Here is a 23,874-nt window from a genome sequence, read left to right on the forward strand (position 1 = left end):
TGCGCCTCGTAAACTCCGACTTCCGAGCTTTACATTAGAATTAACGTGCACACAAAAAACGACAGAGCTATCTTTTTAAAGCAGAGGTGGTGTTGCAGTCCTATTAGACAACATTTTTTTTATGTGTCGTTAAAAAAAGAAATGTGTCAAAGAGGTGTGCTATGTGTAAGAGCCATTTTTGTGCATGTGTTTCTTTCTTGTTTATTTATTTTTACTGCGAGCTTCCCACCACTTGGGGCATCCCTGTGGTGAAGTATGAGAGGTCATATAATCAGCCAGGTGAGGCGCTCAGGTGTGTGGCTGACGGAATGGAAGCAAACAGTTTTAGACTGTGACGTGACGTTGGTGTGTCGTGTCGTTGTGGTGTTTGTTTAATTCTGAATTCATAATCTGCATCTGCATTGGTGAGCAGACAATTATTGGTATTGCAAACTGCGGAACTAAAGAAAGCGAACAATAAACAGCACCATGATTATTTTGGATCAAAGCAGTGGAGTCGACATTTACACACATCGAAACATCCTCACCATCAGCATCCAGGTGCCCTTGATTGATTGGCGAAAGCAGTCACTACACTATGTTTTATTTATAAGTAAGAGTACCAGAACCATTAATACTTTACAGTCCGGTGGTGGAACAAGACTCAGATCATTTAGAAATACCACAGTGGCAAAATTTTACTTCATAAAAAGAACAGTATTGGCAAAATGTACTGAAAATATCAAAAGTACTCATCACGCAGATTGCCCCTTTCAGAGCGTTTATATTTCATTTATTATTTGATTATTATCGTTATTACTGATGTGCAAAGCATGTATATGCATTACCTAGTTGAGGTGGGCCTAATTTCAGCTACTCTGTGCACTGTTGGGCAATTTAATCGAACGAATCACATTTTTGCTAAATAAATAGTGACTTAGCTGTCAGATGAATAGTGGAAAAGTGAACTATTTCCCTCTCAAGTGGAAGTAAAAAGTGACAATGAAATGAAAGAATAGGTTAAGTACAACCTCAGAATTATGCTTAATTACAGTACTTGAGTGAATGCACCTACTTATTTCCATCACTGTTACCAGCCAAGGGTTGGAGCTCACTTCTAAGAGTGCTGATGTAAGAATTTGGGAGGTTGCAACAATTGACAGTCGTGTTGATTTGAGTGGAAAGTGGACATCTTTTTCTCTGCAAATGTATGCCAGGATGTCAAAAAGACAAAAAGGCACTGCAGGGACTAAAACAATAGTCTGCAGCTGCTGCTAACACCAAAAGAAAACACAAGCTGTAACTAATAAATGACAAAATATGTGCGACATCAACTAAATTCACAGTTCATAGGTAGTTGAGTCTGAAAGGGAACTGAAGCACATGTGACATGGTTCAAGGCATGTTCTGTATAGAGATTATTGTGTGATAAAACAAGATTAATGGGATTGTGATAAATCCTGAAACTCATACAGGCTCAAATCCATATTTATGTGTAGGTGAATGCAAATGTGTGAGTATCAGAAGGTTTTCTGTAGACCTACATTTTAGCCCCAGTCTTCAAATATCATCTGGTTTTACCAACAAGAGCCACTTGCAAACAGCCAAGAATAGCTTGCCTTTACAAGTTGATCTTTTAGGATACTTACGGTAATGTAATCCATGCAACCCGTCACGTTTACAGTTTGCATCTGGATTTCCAGGCTTTATTCACTGGATGGGCTGAACACCATCCAGAGAAAAACATGTGGACATGACTTGGAAATGATCTGCTATTCTGGAAGTTTCTGTATTTCTGTCTCTGTCTCTGATGGTTCAGTCTAATGTGCAAGTGGGAGCAACGGGAGAAATGGGGCTTTAATAACACCTTTATTAAGATCATCGCACATAAGATTTAACACGTCTTAATTAAAACCAGTAGCATTTCAAGGGAACAAAAGGCCTTTGCATGCCTGACACATGTGGCAGGCTGAGGCGCATATGATGAAACACTCATTGTGATTGCAGCATACACTTGCATCTCTACAATGAATAACGGTGAATTTACCTTATAATAAAAGGGAAGAACAGTTAAACTTCACTTCTTTTAAAAATGTCTCAAAAAATGTTCAGTGATTTGTTCAGGTTTTTATCATCCGATTATGTCATTGTAAGTCTATTAATGCAAACTTTGGCACATTATACACATTATTATACATTACACTTTAAAAATATATAATGTAGAACCACACAGCAAGTTTATCAGATTTCTGATAAATGATGTAATCCATAGATTTACATTGTTGAACATCTTGTGTCACTTCTATTTGAGTCTGACCAGCAGGTGTCGCTGCAATAAAGCACCACCACCCACAGCTGATACATATCAATGCAACCAGCATTTACACAGGGAAACATTACAGAATCATGATTCAAACTGTGGCCGAAGATAAATAGTAAAGTTAGAAGATATTACCTCAGCTATACTGTAAATAAAACTTCTAGATAAAACCCTGTTAATCTGCCTCAGACTCTGTGTTTGCATGTACTTCCTCTCTCTGTGATAGTCAGCCTTTACATGTGTGCACTTAAACCGACCCTTTCTTACAATCCCTGCCTCTTTTTTCTAAGGGCTTGAGTGTTCTTGCGCCATCTCTTCCACATCATGACTCATCATTACTCATGAGAAAAAGAGGAAAGTTGTACTTAACGAGAAGAGCAGACACTGCTAATATGTTCTCCAGCGATGGATTCATTTAACCACAGGGCTTCAAATAAACCTTGCAGCATGTGTCAGACATATTTAACATTTACCAGCTTGATTGTCTATAAATTTTCTTAATTTTATGAGACCTACTCATGAACATGATTTTGAACTGATGACATGTTTCAAAGTCTGTTATAGAAAATAAAGCATATGTTTGGGAGCCCAGCTGTAGAACATGGTGAAATACAATGGATTGTCATATGCTCTAAAGCTGGGATTTGTATGGACAAAACTTTTTATGCAGCACTCCTGCTCCAAAATCCCAAATACAGTACTTTTTGTTCAACAAAATACTATATTTCTTCATGCTTTGCCCATATAACATATAAAACATGTTCATTATTTGGTACAAGAGCAATGCTTTATGATCATTTCTTTATTCTGTCATCTTCATTAAATGTGTGTGAGCCCAGTTTGCAGCAAAGGGAAGCATCACCACTTCAATACTTTTCTATGTAATTATTAAAAGTTTTCATTAACTACCTCTGTAACACAACAACATTGCGGTCTGTGAGGTCTGTCTGTGTCAAACTATACTTGGGGAATAGCTGCAGCTGTTCCAGCAGTTTTCTTTCTTTCTTTATGTTAAATCTTTCTCCTGTTTCTCTCTGGTCTCACCACTGATTCGGATCAATAACTCGTCTCACTCTGCCCACAGGCTTAAGTGCATCGCGTAGTGTGTGTTTAATGCAAGTGTTCATTTTAAATGTAAATAAAATAAAAAGAATAAAGAATATGCACATGTAAAAAGTTATATGACATATCTGACTAATGTTTCACCACTAACAGTGTCTTTTGTGTCTTTTAAGTCCATGTGGGCTGCGCCAATAACAACCAACTAACATGACCTTAATGATGTTAATGATGTTGTTGTTGTCAGGTTTTAAACAGATAGATGACTAATGTACAAATGGTAATATTTGCCCATCGAATGACAACAAACATGCCAAGGAGGCAGTTGCATTGCTCACTAATGTCCACTAAGTGGCAGCAGTGCTCAGTAGATGAAAGACAAACACAAATTCTCGAGCACCCTCACTGGACACTACGTTCACCATCACAGTGGTAATTTGTGCCAAGATGCTCAGCGACACCCAGAAACCACTTGTCGATTAATTCTGTTAAATTCTGATAAATGTGACACAAAGCCCTGGTTTTGTTTGCAGTATCATTTTATTCCTTAAAAGGAATTTTGATTTTGATTGCATTTTTTTTTGTTTTTGCAGAGCTGTAGCTGTCGTTGCTCTGCAGCGTTTGTATAAATACGTTTCTGTTAACAGGGTGTAGGTAGACTGATGTTTGTTAACAGCAGAGATCAACAAAACAAGTGCTATTTATACACTAGTGCCTTACAGTTTACAATGACAGCTCCCAAACTGAAGGTTAGAGTCCCCCAAAGGGGTCCCAGGATCACTCTGAGGGGTCTTTTTCAAGATGAAACAGGAGAGCAGAAAAAACATGTTTCTGCAGCACAAATAAATATATGTTTGCTTTTTCACACTGTCCTGAAGGAATGCATGATTTTACATTTCGAAACATTTTAAATGAAGCAAACACATGCGACCTGTCAGAAGGAGTCTCAAGACTAAAAGCTTTGGAAGCCCCAAAAACTGTTTACATGCTGTTTATGCTTTGGCCAACAGGTGTCACTCTTTGCCCACTGCACCTTTCACACGGCAGCATCCAATGTCCTATAAATCATCAAAGTCTCACATTATCTGGTACATTTTCCAATAAAACACACATGACAGAGCTTACCGGTTTGTTTGTGGCATATCTACAGTTGCAGTCAGCCAACTTTCCCACAAATACCACAATAATGCAGAATAATGGATCCTATCATAAACCCGGTCTTGTTGACACAACAGGGCGTCTCTGTTCTTAGCTAAACACAAAGGCATTTTGCTTGCCATGCTGTCAAGGTTGAGGAATAACATGCCAACCATCAGGTAATTTTCACACCTGAGCAGAAGCTTTGTGCTAAAAAAAAAAAAAAAAGGCTGCAAGACTGTGATTTAGTAATTACACGCAGGGAACTGAATGTCTGGCATGTCACACACGCTGACGCACAGAAACCAATCGGAGAGGCGTAAACAAATAGTAAAGCAAGGCTGAGGAATGTGCCATCCATCTTTGATGTACAATGTTTGACATGTGCCATTGTTGCATGATGGTGGACAAAATATGTTTTCTGGCTCCGTCTGGAATCAGCGGCGTCATGTTTTGTGAGTGTTGCATGATGGCAAAATGACTGCAGAAAACCGAGCATCTACTTCCACCCATTCATTTACTGGAGGTTAAGGATTTCCAGATGTTTCAAGTGCTTCCTGACACTCAGCCTCATCCTGTGCTTGGCTCAGGCTGGTAATTCATGCATCGGAAAGGTCACGAGGTCAAAGATTCTCCCTTGTTTTGCAGCGATGATTTACAGAGGACACACGGGAGAGACAGTGTCGTGCACGTGTCTTCTCTCCGGCAAACCTAATCCGCTGCTTGTGGGCGAGCTGTGGTGATTGAAAGTGAACACACACGGAGCAGGTTTGCGGTTTCAGACGCTTTAATCAAACCTCATCAGTCGAGCTCAGGGGGCTTGACAGTGACTCCACCCTGCGTGCCATTATCTCCACCCTGGTGGGAGTTTAAACAACACGGTAAGACACGAGGAAAACAATTCGGCGTGAGCGCGTCTGGTCCAGGACTCCAACCTGGTAATGAGAAGGCATTAAAAGCACAAAGGAGGGATCATGCAGTGTGCTGTGTGAGAGGAAGCATTCCCATCAGTGTGTGTCTCTCCTCTTTTAGGTAAAGACTGTTAGTGGGTTCAAATCTGACATTAACGTTCCTGTGAAGATCACATGGGATCTTTATGTGGTATGTGAATGTGTGTTCGTCGGCTAATGAGTCAGGGCCGGCTGCAGTACCTGAGGATTGGGTTACATGAGCCGTCTGTCAGCACAGACAAAATGAGCCCCCTCGGGACAGAAGAGACACACCAAACCGATGTCAAATGCTGCTCAGAACTAATCCTTCACATTTGTTTTAGGCCGGTTAGACTGAAACACTGGTGGCGTTTGACACTGGACACCTTTAGAAATCACAGGAATGTATTGTGGAGTTAGCTTGGTTGGTGTGTTATCGACGGCTTCGATGGCAGCATGTGAATCTGTCAGTCTTCTTTACCCGCTTATCATGTTCAGGGTCGCAGGGGGCTCATCTGGGCCTGAGTAACACCCTGGGCAGCCAATCACAGGGCTGACACACATTCATGTGCAATTTAGAGTCGCTAATTCATTTAACCTCCAGCTTTCTGTGCGGAGTTTGCATGTCTATGGACTGTGCAAACTGCGATGCAAATCAAAAGCGTAACCAGCCTCAGAGCTTTGCTAATTATAAATTAAAGGATAGTGATTGAGGAGAAAATGAAGCTTCATGGATAAAGACTGAAGAGTGAAGTAATACATTCCAGACTATCATGGAAAATCAGAGAATGTGCTGGAAAAAGTTTGGAATGACCATGAAAAACTCAAAAACAAGTCAGAAATAGCCTGTAACTTCTGAAATAAACTACAAAGGAAGGAAGAAGGTGAAAACTCTAAATGAAAAGCTCTAGCACTCTTAAAAATGTAGGAATAATCTTGACAAGTCAAGAAAAAAATGCTCGTTCTCAAAATTTCAGGGTTTTTTCCTGACTTTTTATGACTATCCTTTGTTTTTCTACATTATCTCTTATTCCTTGGGGTTACTGCTGTAGTTTAGAACTCTAATAAACAGTAAGTGTCACATCATCGACTTTCCGTATACGTATTTGTCTCCTCTCTCTCCTTTTTCTCTTTCCCACCTTTCACTGTGCACCAACATGTGTGTGTGTGAATGACTGTGCGGAAGCGCGTCTGTTTGCAAACGCCTCGTTTGACCAGAGGCTCCTGTCGCCGAAGTATTATCTAACCATTCAACATATCGGTGAGTTACGGCTTCGCCAATGTTGACACAGCTCTTTGCTGCAGCTCGAGCAGATGCACCAACAGGCCACGGCCTATTATGGTTGTGAAATACAGAAGGAAGGACGAGGGGTGAGGCCCGTCCCTGACCTGCCAGACCCAAGCTGGTCATTTGTCTCGTAGAGACTCAGGAGCTTGGAGCGTATCCTCCCTCGATGATGCGTGTGATTCTATACAAAGGTTATGCACTTACATGAAGGGGAAATTCCACTCGAATATAGAACTGAATGTTTATAAAGCAATTCAGAACTTGGGCTTGTTCAGAAGAGGAAAAAACAGGCATCTTTTATTTGTATAAGTGAAAAATTGACATAAAAAAGGCATAAAAAGTATTTTTTTTCTATTCTAAATACTGTACAAACACTCTTATCATGTGGTACTTAGCCCAGAACTACACTGAATACATTTTAAAAGTTTAGAGATGCACGAGAGGGAGAAACTTTGAAGACTTTCATTTTTAATGGGAGACAGTACACCAACAGTATGTTGATGTTGCTCTCTGGAATATATTTGTTGAGCTGAAATGATTGATCAATTAATCGATTAATCAATGGCTATCAATTGCCAAATTGCCAAACTCACTGGTTCCAGCCTCCCATTTGAGATAGTTAGCTGACTATCTTAAGGTTTTGGACTGTAAGTTGGACAAAACAAGACATTTGAAGTCGTCACCTTAGGCTTTCAGAAAGTTTGATTGGTATTTTTTACCATTTTCCAGCATTTTATAAGCCATTAATTAACCAATGAATCAAAAAATATGCAGTAGATGAATGAATAATGAAAAATAACTGCTTGTTGTAGCCTCAGATATCTGTAAAAGATCAAATACAAGAGGGCGAAATAGATGAAATCTGCAATGTCAGCTTTCCAAGTTTATTTTCACCCAGAGTTCTGAAGTCAGAGCTCTCGGTCCAGGATCACTGACAAGGTCACCTCCACCTATACATCATCGATTATGATCTGCAAGACGTCGAACACCCCCTCCCTGTTCTCCGAGGGCCCCAATTCGGTTTATAACACAAACAAGCCGGCCATCACTCAGGGGAAGACCGAGCAAGAGCACAGGAACCTTTCCAAACACGACCCAGGAGGTTGTGTCCCCAGAGAGAGCGGCTCTTGTTCGAGGGCCGTGGTGGTTTTGGGACTCCATGCCGCACAAGGACTGGAAACCTCCCTCCTGTCTGCTGTTACAGTAGTTCCCACAGCAATAAAATATGCGAATGAGAAAGACAGATTAACAGACGCTGGCCGGCTGAGTCTTTCGCTCTCCCTCCTCTCCTGGTAGCGGTGGTGCTCCGTGGCCCAGTTGGCATTGTTGCCTGTTTCACTCACGCATTTTTTCACGTGTTCACTTCATTTGCTTTTTTGATTTATTTTCAACGTCCAATTTTTGTTCACAGTCATCATGTGAGAACTATGGCGTCCTATGAGACCACCTGACTCACAGCTTGGCAGTCAAAAGGTTCCCAGTCAGGAAGGAGGTCAGATCATCTTCGCTATGTAAATTACGAGCCCACCAAATCCACAAAAACATACTTTTGCGTGACCTCGGGGTTTGTGGAGCTGCTGCTGGCTGTCAAATTACATTGACATCCGCAGCACTTTGTTCTCATTTGGAAAGCTCGGTTGACTGGTAACAGCACGGGGAGGCATAGAATAATACACTCCCTCAGACATGTGCTGAAGCAATCACGGCGCTGAGGGAGGATGGCAACCTTTCAGAAAGGAGCTTAGACAGAGAGGGAGTGCAGGACCCCAGCTCTTCTTCCCACTTCAGACTGAATCACACTTGATCACTTTCAGGCTAAAATCCGCTTGAAACCGCAGTCTGTTAAAGGAAGTGGGGCCGGTTCCTGGGAGAATGACATGGACGGCGAGACAGAAAGAGAAAGAGAAGAAACATGGAACGGCGCCAATCAGATATGACGCTGAAGACTCGGTTTGTTATATTCTAGGTACTTTCTAAAGATCTGAACCCTTTCAAAACAAAACTGGAAATATCACGGCTATCTGCGGTGGTTTTTATTTCCAGGCTAAGATTTAAAACATATCCAGACCAGACATGATGTCACTGACATCAGCAGGAGCTAAAATTAAGTAGCTAAACAAATAAACCCCCAAATGGCAAACTTTAGAGCACCTGTAATCGAATTAGGTCTTCAAGGTGGAGCGACCGGAGATTCAATTACATGATTACGTCCCGGCAGAAGCCTGGTTTGCGACTGTAATGGGCCCACAGTGGCCCGATTGTTGAGATTCAGCTACTGAGGGGTTTCCTCAATATGTTCAGTCTGTGTGGGCCTTTTGTTTTCGAGGGCTATTTCTGTCCTTGCTGTTGTGAAGCACTTTTAGAGATTAACCTATTTTGCACAAAGTCCCGTGGAGATAAATTTGATTTAACCGGAGTTGACCTAAATTTGAGAAGTTTCGTCCCCACTGGGAGTCGTCGTAATGAAAACATGTTGTTACTCTTGGCAGGTGGGGATCCACCACAAAACCCAAACTCAGCTGACCCATTTTAGCTCCTGACCACGACTGACAGAACGCTGACCTGTTCAATCGAAGGGAAACAAATGCTGCACACCCTTTATAGCAGCAAAGACATCATGGTTTGTGGTTGAAAAGCAGCTGAATACCTAATTTTGAAATGCAGCCACCACTGAATATTTGATTTTTTGGGTTTAAAAACCCCTGAATTCATAGCATTGATCTGTCAGTCGATCTGAGTTCAAGTGAACTTGTCATTTTGTCCAAAACTTTATTTTAGGGGTTTGCAGAAAAGTGTGCAGAAGGTAACTTGATAGTACAAATCTTGAATATAGGTGTCTGAATTTCACCAGTTTGACCATTTTTTGACTCAAATTTGGGACCAGAAAACAACCAACTGATGATGAGCAACGTGAATGTAGTTTTTTGGAATATTGGACACTTTAATTTTATATCCAAACACACAAAAAACTTATTAAAATCAAGATTTTGACATGTTACAACCTGAAATGACCAAGGTAAAATAATTCCTGAATTAGATTAATCCAGCTGTATATGATTTTCACCATTAAGTATTCAGTTGTAATTAAATGTCACAAGTAGATTGTTGTTCACAAGATTCAAATATTCATGTCCCGTTTTTCTTAGTTGCTTTATTGTCTTAATGGTTTCTAACACACGTTTAATTTATGTTTATTTAATTTGTCTAATAATTCACTTTTTCACCATTCACATGGCTGTAAATTCTGTGGCAGCTCACAGCTTCCTGCTTCCATCTGGAATGAAACAACCTATATTAAGAAAGTTTTGCTTGCTTGCTTTTTTTGCTTCAACAACTTTAACTGACATCTTCTGGAACAAAACATCACCAATAAAAGTTGTTCGAACGTCTCAGTTCGACCCAATAGTTTTGCCTGAGATATAAATCAGCGAGACCTTAAATCCCTGCCATAAAAAGTTTGTTTCACAGAGGGATAAACTTGATGATGGACCATGACAGGGGTATGCGGCATAAAAGAGAAGCAACACGCGATAGTCTGGAAGTCATCATGCAGAGACGGTTAAAACTTGCCCTATTTTAGTCCCCTAAAGCCACTGAAGTCCCTGAAGCCCCCGCAAGGCTGTAAACAGGTTCTGAGAGCATTCTTCAGGGATGTCTCAGAAATGTTCAGCTCCCCTCATCCAAACAACACAAACACACACACACACACACGCACACACACACACACACACACACGCACAGAGTGAAGCCTTTAAAACGTCAATGACATGTGAACTCACAGCTGGCAGCTGAGATAAGGGGATGAATCTGTTTTCCATTGTATTTGGATGCTTTCGTGTCAAAGACTTTGATGGCTTTAATTGTATTCATCGCACAATAATTTCAGCTTAAAACACATTTTTCTGCATGATGAAAGGAAAGTGAATTTTCTAAAAATGGATTGATTCCAAACCCAATTTGGATCAGGGAAACAAAACTCGGAGTAATGCTATTGAACAAGTGTTTATGTACTTCTGGTGATGACACTATCGGCCTGTTTCCAGCTCAGCGTCAAGCGAATTTGAAGCAAACTTTTGAGATGTTGCATAAAACGAAAACAAAAAAATCTGAAAAGTGACTTAGCCGCATTTCCATCAGCTGGTTTGGAGAATAAAGAATAAGAATAAAATGAACGAATAAAAAAGACTGGAACGAGTGAAGGTCGTCGGAAACAAAACCTGTTGTTTGCCAAACACCAGTTAACCTCAAAGAAGAAGAGGAAACAAAGAGAGAAAAACAGCTTCTTCTTCTTCTTCTCCTTGTTCTTCTTCCTCTGCTCCTTGTTGTTGTTGGTCTTCTTCTTCTTCTTCTTGTTCCTCCTCCTCCTCTTCTTCTTCTTCTTCTATTTGAGCAGAAACAGCTGCTCAGTCATGTAAGTTAAATGTTCGCTTTGTCAGAACTTATTCAAAAAGTGTGTTTTCCAATAAGAGGATCAAGTCTTAAAAGCAAATTCACCTCAGTGAGTGTAAAAGCTTTGTTTGCGGAAATAAAACAAGTCTTTAAATTTAGCTGTTTTGATCAACCTTTTATTAAGCAACACTTCAAAATGCATAAAGATATGGGGTCTGAATTCCTAAAAAGTGAAGAAAGTGAGTGAAGAAGGGCCAAACTGTGTCTGGCAGAAATCAGTTATCATTCCTGCAAAAAGTGACGCTAAACTGAAGAGTGTGTATGATGTTGTTTACATGGTTTGCAAAGCCACTGAAGGGGTTAACTGTCCATTCTCCAGCCTGGTTTAGTTCAGCTTGTGCTCCTGGTGCAAAGACAGGAAGGCAGGTAAACAAGCTTTCGAGAAATGAAATGAAACAAAAGCCAGGCCGGGTCATTTCCTGAGAGTGTGTGAGTGGGTGGCTGCAGAAGTGTGTGTTCGTAGGTGGGGGTGTGCGTGCGTGAGTCTGTGCTGGTGGGTCATCCCTTTTATGTTTCTTTCTCACAAGTGCTGTTTGACATTCCTGCACGGGGCTAGACCAACGTATTTAGGAAGGATGAAGAGAGAAACTGAGGGAGGAAACAGGAGGGAGGGAAATAAATTGTTTATGTAATCATATTTATATAAAATCTTTTAGTTGCAACTTGAACCTCACAAATGCTATCTTTTTTTTCTTTTTCACTTGTTTTTGTTGGGATGATTTTCACAGGAAGCCAAAACTTCTTAACTGTGACATTAAACAGGGACGGCTAGGTTTCAATTGGTCAGCTTTTCAATGTGTGTTGTCTTCTTTTTAGTGTGTGTATGTGTGTGTATGTGTGTGTGTGTGTGGGTTTAACAGCAGCTGTTGACCGGTAGCTGTAATTCATCCCACGCTCCGGTGCACCTCACAGAGGAACACTGTGATCCTGCGACGTGGGCGCTGCCTCTGTGCCTGTATGATTCAGGAGTCTTGCGGGACTTGCGCACTTCAGGCTGGTTTCCACTACAGACACACACAACTACCACAAACAAACAAGCGATCATCTCAGGAAACTGTTGTATCCAAAAACAAGTTCATAATTTGAATGTTTTGGGAGCATTTCATAGAAATATATAATGACATATAATTAGTCCAATTTGGAAGAAAACAGGCTGATTATACTGTACTGTACCTGCTCATAAACAACCAGAGTGCTGTAATTCTGTAAAACAGCTACTGTACTTACATTTTATGCAAAATATATTGATATACTTTTGCATTTGCACTCAAGTGTTTACTTGACAACAACAAACTAATAATAATACTGATAGACAATAATCACTTCATCTAATGCATGTTATTGTGTTATTAATAATGTTATTCCAGTCTAACATTTTTCAGTTATCCTGTTTGCAGACAGACAAACTAATAATTCTTTAAGCTAGAATAAACTACTAGAATATTTAACTTTCAACCAAAACTTCAATCATTGTCAAGCTACATTTCAGACCGAGCATCAAGCCACATACAACATTCCCAAAGATTTCCACTTCCAATCTGAGGAAATTTTGATTTAAATTAGGAGATTCAAATTAGAGTTAAACTTACAAAATAAATTACAATTACAAATTACAATGAAAAAGTACAATGTCTCATTGTAGGCTGGTACAGAAAGCGTACGCTGGTTAGTTTCAAGGCATGAAAATCATGGCGTTGTCTTGAAGAGGTACGTATAAGAAGTACTTTAGATAAATGGTCATTGCTGTTATGTCTGTAGCTCCGGGGTGTGTGTGTGCGAGCTCTGGTCTTGCCCTGACACCGAGGCTGTAGCAGACCCATCCCTGTGAAAGTCTTGCTCCACCCTCCTGGTTAAGTCTACCACATAATTGTTTGTCTCACATTCAAGACCAGACCTGTCCGACAAAACCCTCGGTGCTGATGCATTGTATCATGTGGATTTGAGGCGCAGGCGTGTGTATGTGAGTGTGTTGTGGTCATGTTTCTACAGGCGGTTGAGTCGAACGTGCGTCGTGTTGAAATCAGACTCTCCTGTTCGTTAAACTGAGAGAAAGTAGTCAGTTTGCCGAGAGGGCCATCAAAGTATAAGCATCAAAAACACCAGACTCGATGGTCGTGACATGCAAATTAAAGAGGAAGTTTGACTCAAATGACTTTAAAAGGTGCAGGATTCTCTGGGCTTTCATGTAGCTGGACTCATGTGACACTGAATGACAAAACAGATTTCTGACACGCTAACTCAAAGCTAGCCAAAGTGCGAACCGGAACTGCTTCATAAAACTGACAAATTCCCAGTTCCTAGACAAATAAATCACCTGTATGTGAGCCAAAGACAGAACACAGGTGACAGCTGGACTATGTCTACATTAAGCCATCTAAATTCTAAAACACCATTTTTGAGTGAAAATGGTTTGCATCTTCCTTCTTCTTCCAGATCACCTTAATAGAGACCTCTGTCCACTGTGAAACATCCGAACAGTGTAAAAAAAAAAGAAGCAATGACCGAACAGGAGCCTGAAAAAAAGCCATTACCAAAAAGCTTCCTGCAGTGGTGCATCAGTAAAGGAGGAAATCGTACGTTGGGACAGATTATTCCTCAATATCACACTCAACATCCCTGTTCTTATGCTTTCATCATGAAATTCGCCTCATGTAATGTTAAACAAGCTGATAACTAGCATAATATTCTGTTGTTCCTGTCTACAAATCAATACTGCAAACTAAGTCTTTGAACATCTTCACTCTGGAATGAGCTTTGCAAAAACGACCTAAAACGCAGTTTCCGTGCCCTAACTGTGGCCCCCTTGGCTAAGTCTTAAATATAATTTGTACTTTAAATCCTGCTCTCGATGTCTCTCCTTCTCTATCTTTGAATTAAATCAAGCAGACACACAGAAGGCGGATTTAAAAGCTCAACATGAGCCCATGCTACAAATTAATTTAGCTTTTGGCCACAATTTTGAGTCTGAATTGGGGTTTTCTGGTAGCATAAATGATTTCACATGATAACTTGATCCTCCAGCTTGAATCCCTTTTTCTCTGCGCAGTTCCTTCAGCAGAGTGTTGACTCTCGCCTTGTATGGCTGAAATGGGCCCTGCCTTTCAGGGACTTCCCCTGTGGTTTATGGTGTGTGTAATCTTTTAGCTCTGCTTCACAACACCTGCTCCTCGTGTGAGAGTCAAGGGCAACGATGTCTGGCGGTCTGCGCTCATCCTTTAAAGGAAACACTGCAGGGAACACGCTCTTTCAGCCCGAACAACTCCCACTTTTTGTTTATTTTCTTTACTTTGAGGTAAACGCTGCACAACACCGTGTACTTACTTACAAGTCACTCTCCATGTTATGAGCCCAGCAGTTTTACAGGCAAACGAGAATCCCCAGTGTACAGTACAAAGCTACGCAGTGAGCTTCGTAACATTCCCAAAACCACCAAAGAAGTTTCCAATTACCTACCACGATTAACAGACAGAGGGATCACAGAGCTCTGAGCTCGTTAAATCTCTTAAGACCCACTTACTACCACGGATGGCGAACACAGAGCTACTGTAAAATACCTCACGTAATGATGCTGCAGAGGTGGAAGAAGTGTTTGAGTAGAAGTAGCAGCACAAATATAAATAGAGGTACTGCATTCAAAATGGTTAAATAAATGAATAACTTATTGTCTTCCTTTCTGCATCATAGCCATGAGGTTTGGACTAGTCGTCCAAGTTTTGAGATACATGTCTGTTCTATTTCCACCTCAGCAGCAATTGAGTTCAGGTAGATGGAATTGTATATGTGAAAAATGCTGTTTTCTACCAAAGAAATAGTCTTAATGATCACTGTTCACAATGAAAGTTATGTAGTCTCCAGATTATCCACTGTATTCTGGTGGAGGCAGATCTATCAATGTGCTTTTTGTTGTTATTTGGGTGTGAACAAGCTCTAAAAGTAAAAGTATGGAGGCATCATCAGCAGCAGTAAGATGCATCAGTGTAAAGTATTTGCTTCAGCTTATTTGATTGTTAAATGTTCGACAGTGCAAATGACAATATTTCCATTTAAAATTAAAATATAAGTAACGTAGTATACCTGCATACTTTCAAATTTTCCACATCTGCTAGTATGAGCGTACCGCTGCATGATTTGTTTGATAAAGACTGCATCAAAACTGTTAGTAAGAACATGCAGATTTTCTATGAAAATGCATTAAAGAAATAATGTCGTGATGACACATGTTTGTTTGTTTCACAGCTGGATCACTGATTTGAATTCATTTAGTCTTGTTATTGCTGTAGATGTCTGAATAAATTCAAACCTATGTGTTGTGTATGGACACTATATGTATTGACATTAGAGGGCTGGTCAATTACAGACAAGCAGGCATTCGCGGACGTCAGCCTGCCAGCTGGCATGAATGGTGGTGGCCTTCAGCTGTGTGATGTTGAGCATCAACTGTAAACACAAACAAAGCAGTGAATGTGCTGAAGTCAGTCATCAGCAGCTGGCATGTGTACGCGTGGGAAACATGTGTGTGTTTTTCCCAGGTCAGAAACATCCAGCACGTCAGGACAAAGGACGCATTGTTACGCCGTTGATCTGCTGTGACATCTCTGTGTGGGCCCTTTAGCGACGATTCAAGTATATCTGAATCGAGATCAAATGCATCCAAAGCCAAACTGGAGGCCTGGAGCTTCATTTGGTTTCTCTATCAGCAAGGGTTCAGGTCCTGGTATCAATTTGTTGATTTCTTATTGCAATCTGTAAAGCAAATGAAGATCAGTGCAAATCTTTTGTTTATGAGGCAGGCATCTTCCACATGGACCCACAATTGTGATCAATTATTTGTCTGGCACATAAAATCTGACAGTTGCAAAACAGTTTCATCAGTGTAGCTAATTTGTTAGCAGGAAACTTTACTATTTAGATAAATCAACTGGTTCAGAATCATCTGCAGAAACCTGGTTCTAGTTACACAGACTTTTAGTATTATTTAGAACTAACAGCCAAACTTAAGACGCAGTATGTACGTCTGTCAAACCATTCCAGCATCATTTGTCCACAGCTTTTCCGATCTGACACCGCTAACAGCAGCCTTTCACAATTGTCTCAAATCACTGCTGTTTTACGATGTGACGACACCACGGTTAGGATTTGGTTAGGTTTAGGCACAAAACCATCCCGGTTTGGTTTAGGAAAAGATCATTGTTTGGGTTGCAGCGTCTTCGTTAAGGTTAGAGGACCTTCATAATCATGGTTAGAGTAATAATGATGCGGTTAAGGTTGGAGAACAAATGTGGCCATGGTTAGAAGAAACCATCGTTGACTCTCGGTAGGAAACGGGAAACAAACAGCGGTCTCCTGTCTTAAACTCTGTGCTGACAAACAATGAGGTAGTTTCATTCCAGCCTATATTTAGGCCTGGGCAGCAGATTCAATGAGGGAAAAGGAGCCTGCACTCTGGGTTTTCGATCCTTAAGACTTTCAGGTAAATGGCTACACTTTTTTCCACCATTTTAACTCCTTCATCCACCCTGACTGCCTCCTTCTTACGTCACTTCCTCCTTCGCCCCCAAAGGACAGGAGTCATTATTCCTGCAGCAGCTGAAAGGTTTTCATATTCTTGACTATTTAGTAGAAGTAGATTTAACTTTCTGTGTTCTGGTAAATTTTTAGCCACTCAACTCCAAAAACTTCACACATGACTTGAACCTGAAAAAGGCAGCATGCAGGCTAAAGTGATGTAGAACCTGTGAGTCATTATCATGGAACTACTAAACCTCACAACAGTTTTCTCTGATCTCCATGTATTTATACTCTGTGTGAGAGCCCAGAAAGTTGCAGGTTTCCATCTATAAGTTGTCTTTTGTCCAAAAAGACATCCAAAAAAAACTTCAATGTAGTCGAGAACTTGGAGTAACCATGACAATCGATTGTAACTGTGACCAGCTGTGATGGCTCGAGCAGTTCTTTGTATCCGTCTCCCACAATTAAAACGAAATGACATCCTTAAGCTAACACGCAGTCGTCAACCAGACGTAAAGACATAAATTCCTCCTGCCTCTCCTGTTGCTGTGGGCCCGTCCAATGACGGCTCGTGTTACATTGATTGTTTACATGAGAGTACAGACCTGGCAGAATGCTGTTGAGACCTCAGTCACAGCATCAGATTGGCTCGCTCTGGTCTGGGCTTAGTGTCAATTAGGGTTTTTGTTTGGGACCCTGGAGAGAGGTTACGTATGGCGTGTTTAGGTTCCGGTGGATGGTTTGGTTGAAATGGTTTGATGATTCATCCTGGGCAGCTTAATTAGATACTCTGTGTGAGAGAAATTAGAAAGTGAGGAGAAGGAGGAGGGAAAAAGCGTGGGAAAAAAAGGAAGAGGTTTCCCTACTGATAGAATCAAATTTGAGTGGTCATGACATCAGATTACACGCACTACATTGCAGTTACACCATATTATTTTGAAACTGACGCTGCCCTGTGAGGTTCTTACGCAGAGCAACTGTAGACACAATAAGGTGACATACTCAGCAATGGTCAGAAAGCTGCATGTCATCCAGGTTATAGTCCAGACCCATCTTCCAGTTTGTGTTCTATATTCAGCTAAGGATTCAGTTTAGGTTTCAGTGGATGGTTTGGTTGAAATGGTTTGGTGATTCATTTTAATTAGAGAGCTTAATTAGATGTGTGGGAGAAGAAATTGGAAAGAGAGCATGTAATAAAGAGAGGAGGGAGTAAAAGCATGAGAAAAGAAGAAGTCACAGTTTCCCCTCAGATAAAATCGAATGTAAGTGTTTGTGAAATATGATCACAAGTGCACGAGTGAAGATGGACTGAAGGTGCATTAAGATGCATAATGTGACCTGCAGACTGCACACTAGTCTGTGAGCACTGGGCGAGTGTTCGTAGCACATTGTTTGTCCATACCACACACAGAAGTTTTCTGGTGTGACCCTCTTAATGGCAGGACAACATCATCTCTCAGTTTTTTTCCAGACTGTTACAAATCACTGCTGAAAGAATGAATCTGTTTTATGTTGTGTCAACACTTTGGTTGAGGTTTGGTTCAGTTTGGACACAAACATGACTTGGTTGGGTTCAGGGAAAGACGATGGTTTGGGTTGAAACTACTACATTGTTACGGTTGGGTGACCTTTGTCGTCATGGTTACAGTAATAAACACTTGGTTACGATAGGGAGCTACATCGCTGGGAGAAACCAATGTTGATTGTCAGCAGGAAACAAAAAAACTAACAGCGGGCGCCCGACTTTTTTTGCCGTGGTTCTTTCACAACGTCACACTGCTTCCTCCTCTTCTAATTTAAATATAAAAGTTTCGAGGAGTTTCAACTGATGCTGTAGTTTTTCATGGGCAGACAGTCTAACATGTTCTGCTGGGATGGCATATAAATAGCTTTTCGCATGTCATTTACTGCCGTGATTTGATGCGCAGGAAAAGATGAAGTCATAATCAGGTGATCTTCGTCATCATGGTAACAATAGGAAACACGTAATTAATGTAGAAAAACAGTCGCGTCTTGCTTTGGTTAAGGCACCAAAGTTGTCATTGTTGAAGAAATGTGGTGGAATATGGAGACAGCACATAGAAAATGTGTACATGTCCATGCACAGTACTTATTATGGACTGCAGCATACGTGGATATAATTCAGGACGCATATCAGATTGATTCAGGTGTGGATGAAAGACGCTTTTTCCGAATAGGGCCTAATATTCATGCTGATGAGAAGGGCTGATTCTTACATTAGAAAGTTTGTTATGTGATATTGAAACACTGCCTTGTGTAATCTAATTTCCAATTATATTTATTTTACTAGGAATTCAAGAGTGTTCTGTGGTTACACTCATTGTAAGTCGCCCTGGTATGTCACCTGCATGTCTTCAATGTAAAATAAAAACGTCAGGTAAACAGGTCTGCCGCATCTCCAAACAGGAAAGCTGGGCCCCTAATGAGATGTGACACACAGCAAAAGCTGCATAATAGCATGTTTTAGACGCATGCAAACACCGTGAAAACACATGTCCACATACCACCTACTGTACCGCACCTATTTGTGCTTCTTTATGACATGCATGCGCCTGGAAAATGTTATTCTTTAGCAGTTGCAAGAAAAATCTGTGATCCAGATTTAATGAGGAGATCCAGGTCCTGTTCTTGCAGCCAAACGCACAGAGAGATCAGCCTATGTGTGTGACTGTTTTGCAGTTTCAAGCGATCCTGCGGCCAGCGTGTCCGATTCACACTCCAGCTGCAGTTATGACAATCTTTGAGTCATTAGGAAAGATGCTGAGTGAGAAAAGTTCATTCTGACAGTCGAACTGTGGGTACATGCATGTGCAAAAAAGTGCAGCCACTGCAAGAATCAGTCACATTCAGGCATCAAAGCATATAAAGATAACATTTCATAAAGCACAATGAAATGAAAATATTTCATCCTTTAACTGGAGGCATTTAGTCTCTCTTGCTTTCATGTCGGCACACTGCCTCAACGGTGAGTGAACGCATTACTCTTGTTAGATTGTATCTCATATTAATGGGCTGCACTTGAAGATCCGTTCACATCTGTTTGTTATTCCAACACCAGCGATGCTTCAGCACCACATTAAATATTCATTGCGAGCATCTGGTCAGCGTCTCCGTGTGTGGCCAGGAAATGTGTCCGTCCACTTACAAGTCCAGCGACGGATACGTGCCTAAAGGATGATTTCTACACTTTAAACACCAGCCTGGCAAACTAAAGCTAAACAAAGAGGTTATTATGAGGGAAGTGCTAGCATGAATGATATGCGAAATGAATACATTTGCATTTAATCATGTTTCCATCCTGCCATTTTCTGAGCATACAGGAAATGTTTAGCCATAGTGCTTAAATATTCATACGCTAACTGGGTTTCATTGTAGGAGCTGCTCAGTGCAGACATGTTAAACTGGTTGCTACTTAACAGCTTGACTGGAACATTTATCATCTCTGGTGTCAATTCCTCCTCTCTATATAAATTATTTCTAATCGCGTCAACTTGCTGATGTTAAGTGTGTTAAGTCTGCAGGTTTCTCATGAGATAGCTTTGGGCATGTCGTGGTCCTGTGCTATGAAATCATCTGTTTTTCATTTCTGACTCAGTAATATTGCAACCACATAAATTAAGCTTCATGATTTCCCTTCAACTATTTGCCTCCCCGTGGGGCGCTCCGGGCACGGCGCTGCAACTGGCACCACTGTTACCAGCCATCACGGAGAACCAACCGTTTTCAGTGCAGGGGACCGAAGGCTACCAAATGTTGTGTGAGCTGGAAAACAGAGTAAAGAAGCAATGTTTTTTTGTTAATGCAGCAAAGATGTTATCAATCAGGAGCTACAGCTGCTGCTGGATTTGCCTGCAGCAGACGTCTGGACCTCACTCAAAGCTGTGGTAGTGATTCTGAAGCCTGCACCTAATGAGACTCTGCTAATAAAACTAGAAATGTGGGTTTTTACTGACAAACTCAACTTAAAGTTACATTAAATGATTTTTTTTTTTTGCTTCTTTGGGCAGCAGGATGAGTTGTACTTAACATTGATGTATTATTAACTTTTTTTGGCAAAAGTATTATTTGTTTACACAATTCGTTTTGAATGTGTTTCTGGCCTACTGACAAATTGAAGCCTAATATTTGCCTACATGAGCTGCTTGCTTGACCAGTTACTTGACGGTCTTAAAACCTAAAAAATTAGCTGATGAACAGCAGAGTCGACGAGTGACTGCTTTCACATTCCACAGTCATTGAATCCACTGCTTACAGAAAAATATTGACGAGCGCAGCTTTGAGGTTTGTTTAAAACCTTAATGTCAATGATAGCCCTTAATCACTTCTGGCACAAAGACATTCAGCAGCATTAGCAGCAGATTTGTAGTGCTGCAAACAATAATTTCACTCTGATCATTCCATTCTCACTAAACATAATAAATAGTCTTTTTTGTTGTTTTGCTGTTGTGCAACAGCATATCAAAGGAGTTTAAATAGCTTTGTGGTGTGAAAGGTGTTAAAAACTCATGATATTCTTTTAAAAATGCATGTCTGTCAATAAAGGTCTCGCTGAGTTCATGAAAATAAATGTATTGGAAATTGCTGGGTATCGCCTGACGACATCCATAATTATTAGGGTCTGTTTACCTCCAGGGGAAGAGTTGGAGGAATCAATGTTTGTGCAACAGTTTAGACGACGTCATTCTCCCAGACGGCAGAGATAATCCAGACAGAGGCAGACAGCTCATGATTACAACACCGCTCGTCTTACCTGCTTCCCCTCAGGTTCCCCTCGGCCACGTAACGCACAGAGCAAATAGATTTGTAGGGATTTAAAAGCGCCTCTCAGCTGAGGGTACGTCGAATGATGACCGTCCGGGGAGAAAAGAACAGAGAGATGGGAGCTCTCTGTAGTTTGACTCAGATTTATTGGGAACGGGCTTTGAAGAAGACGCATATCCGAAATGTCAGCCTGTTCATCTGCTCAATAAATCTCCAGTGCAGACTTCAGCCCTCTCATCCTCTCTCAGTCTTTATGGTTAGTCATCCTTTGATGTGCGCTGGGTAAGAAGTAAAGAGGCTGTCTGTAAACACTGTTTGGTGACACCTTCCGAAACATGATTATTGGCTTTATTTAAATTACTGAACGGACAGATTTTATTGTTTGTTTGCTCTTTAACTCTGAATTGTTGCTCCGAGACTTTTGCTGTGGGCCAGTGCATCAAGTTTGATGCACAGAAATGGAGCTTTATGTGATATCAGTGACACAGGAAAGCGCTAAAGTGCTAATTTTCCTTCAGAATTAAAACAGTTAAAAGTGAACAATGCCGGCATGTGATTGATTGTCAGTTAATTAAAAGTCCTGAGATGAGGTTTGTGATACTGAATCTTGTCTCTTGTTTGTTTTCTTCTGTCAAAGCAGTTGCGCAGCTTTCATCATGACCAGGCTCATCTCTTTTCTCAAAGTTGCGTCACCGTAGCTCATTGTGCAAAATTCAAACAAGTCTTGGATGATGCACTGACGACGACACCTGACGCGGACATCCAACTGGTTTTGAAATCAGTGCCACTGTGTTTTCACAGTGACTGGGATCGGTTAGCGTCTGACTCAAATTGACTCAGACCCACAGACAGAGCCCCACACGCCTGCAGATGTCTGAAACACAAATTCCCAGGAATGTCTATGAGATCATTCCCTCGACAGGAGAAAAATTGAACTCGAGCTCAGTGACTGTGTGTCATTGGCTGGGGGAACGAAAGAATCACAAAGCGGGGCACAGAGAATATCGACTGACAACTGGGAGAGGTCTTTTGTGGCAGTGAGGCGTCCAAATTACAGCACAACATCTTCATTGGTGAGGATGATGCTCAGGTTTTACAGGTCCTTTTGTAGGAGTAAGTTATTGACTGGTCTTAGTTTTAACTGCATGCCCAGATTATCCTATAACCCTCAAAAGGCCTGCATACTCTATGAGCCCTGTGTTATGCATTCATTTCGTTTTAGTCATGCTAACAGTGTGGCTCCATGGATGGAAATGTCAGACAGTCAGCTTCTTTTTTTGTGTGTGAAATGTGTGAAATGTCCGGACAACTGTTGGATGGACTGCCATGAAATCTGGCACAGATATTCACGTCCTGCTCGAGATGAATTGGAACAACTTTGGTCATCCAGACTTTTCATTCAGCGCCATCATCAGGCTGACAAAATTTGAACTTGATGAATACTTTGGTTCATGAGCAAATACCTGCATAATTAATAGCTTTCCCATCAGCCTCAGCTGCACTAGCATGCTAACACTCTAAGAGGGTGAACACAGTAAACATTATACCTTCAGCATCAGCATGTTATGCTGACAGTGTATTAGCATGCTAACGTTAGCATTTAGCTACAAGCACTGCAGTGTGTAAACCTCACAGAGCTGCTGGCACTGGCTGTATAATCTTAGTTTTATTTTTTCAGTGTTTCATCCAAACATAACACAAGAAGGAGCTCCGAACTAGAACCGAAAGCTCAGATTTTTACCCACTAAATTCATTTAAATATTGATCTGTTCAGATTATATATGCACTTATCAGTTTGACCTTTAGAATTCAAAGCACGGATTAACAAACAACTAAATCGAAATGTTTTCTTTTGCTGCTTAAAGTTTGCTGATGTAGCACTAATGATATCGCACACATGATGAATCAAGCGTTATCTTTTATATTTGTTGATGCAGCAGCAAGAAGTTTTTTCAGGCCACTTTATACTTATACTCCACTACATTTCAGCGGGAAATCTTGTACTTTTCATGCAAAAATATTTCAGATGTGAAGATCTGCTACTTTTGCAATTTGAATTCAGCTTGAATAATTTTGAGGTTGGGCAAAACAAACATTGTAAAGGTGTCACTTTGGGCTCTGGGTAACTGTGACGACATGTGTCACCATTTTCAGAATCATTACAGACCAAACTATCAGTCCATTAATGGAGAAGATAGTCAGCTGATTAATCCACAATGAAAATGATCTTTACTAGCATACAGAGGTTAAAAATAGCTCCACCTCAACCTACAACAACAGTAAATTACTGCTTTAACATTGATGCATGAGTAACTATGGTCTAATGATACAGATAAGAGTCACAGGGGACATTTTTCTGCATTCAGTACTTTTACTTCTATGAAAGTGGCAGAACAGTTTAGAAATACTCTGTTACGAGTTTA

Source organism: Chelmon rostratus, chromosome 14 (assembly GCF_017976325.1).
Source record: "Chelmon rostratus isolate fCheRos1 chromosome 14, fCheRos1.pri, whole genome shotgun sequence".
Lineage (NCBI taxonomy): Eukaryota > Metazoa > Chordata > Actinopteri > Chaetodontiformes > Chaetodontidae > Chelmon > Chelmon rostratus.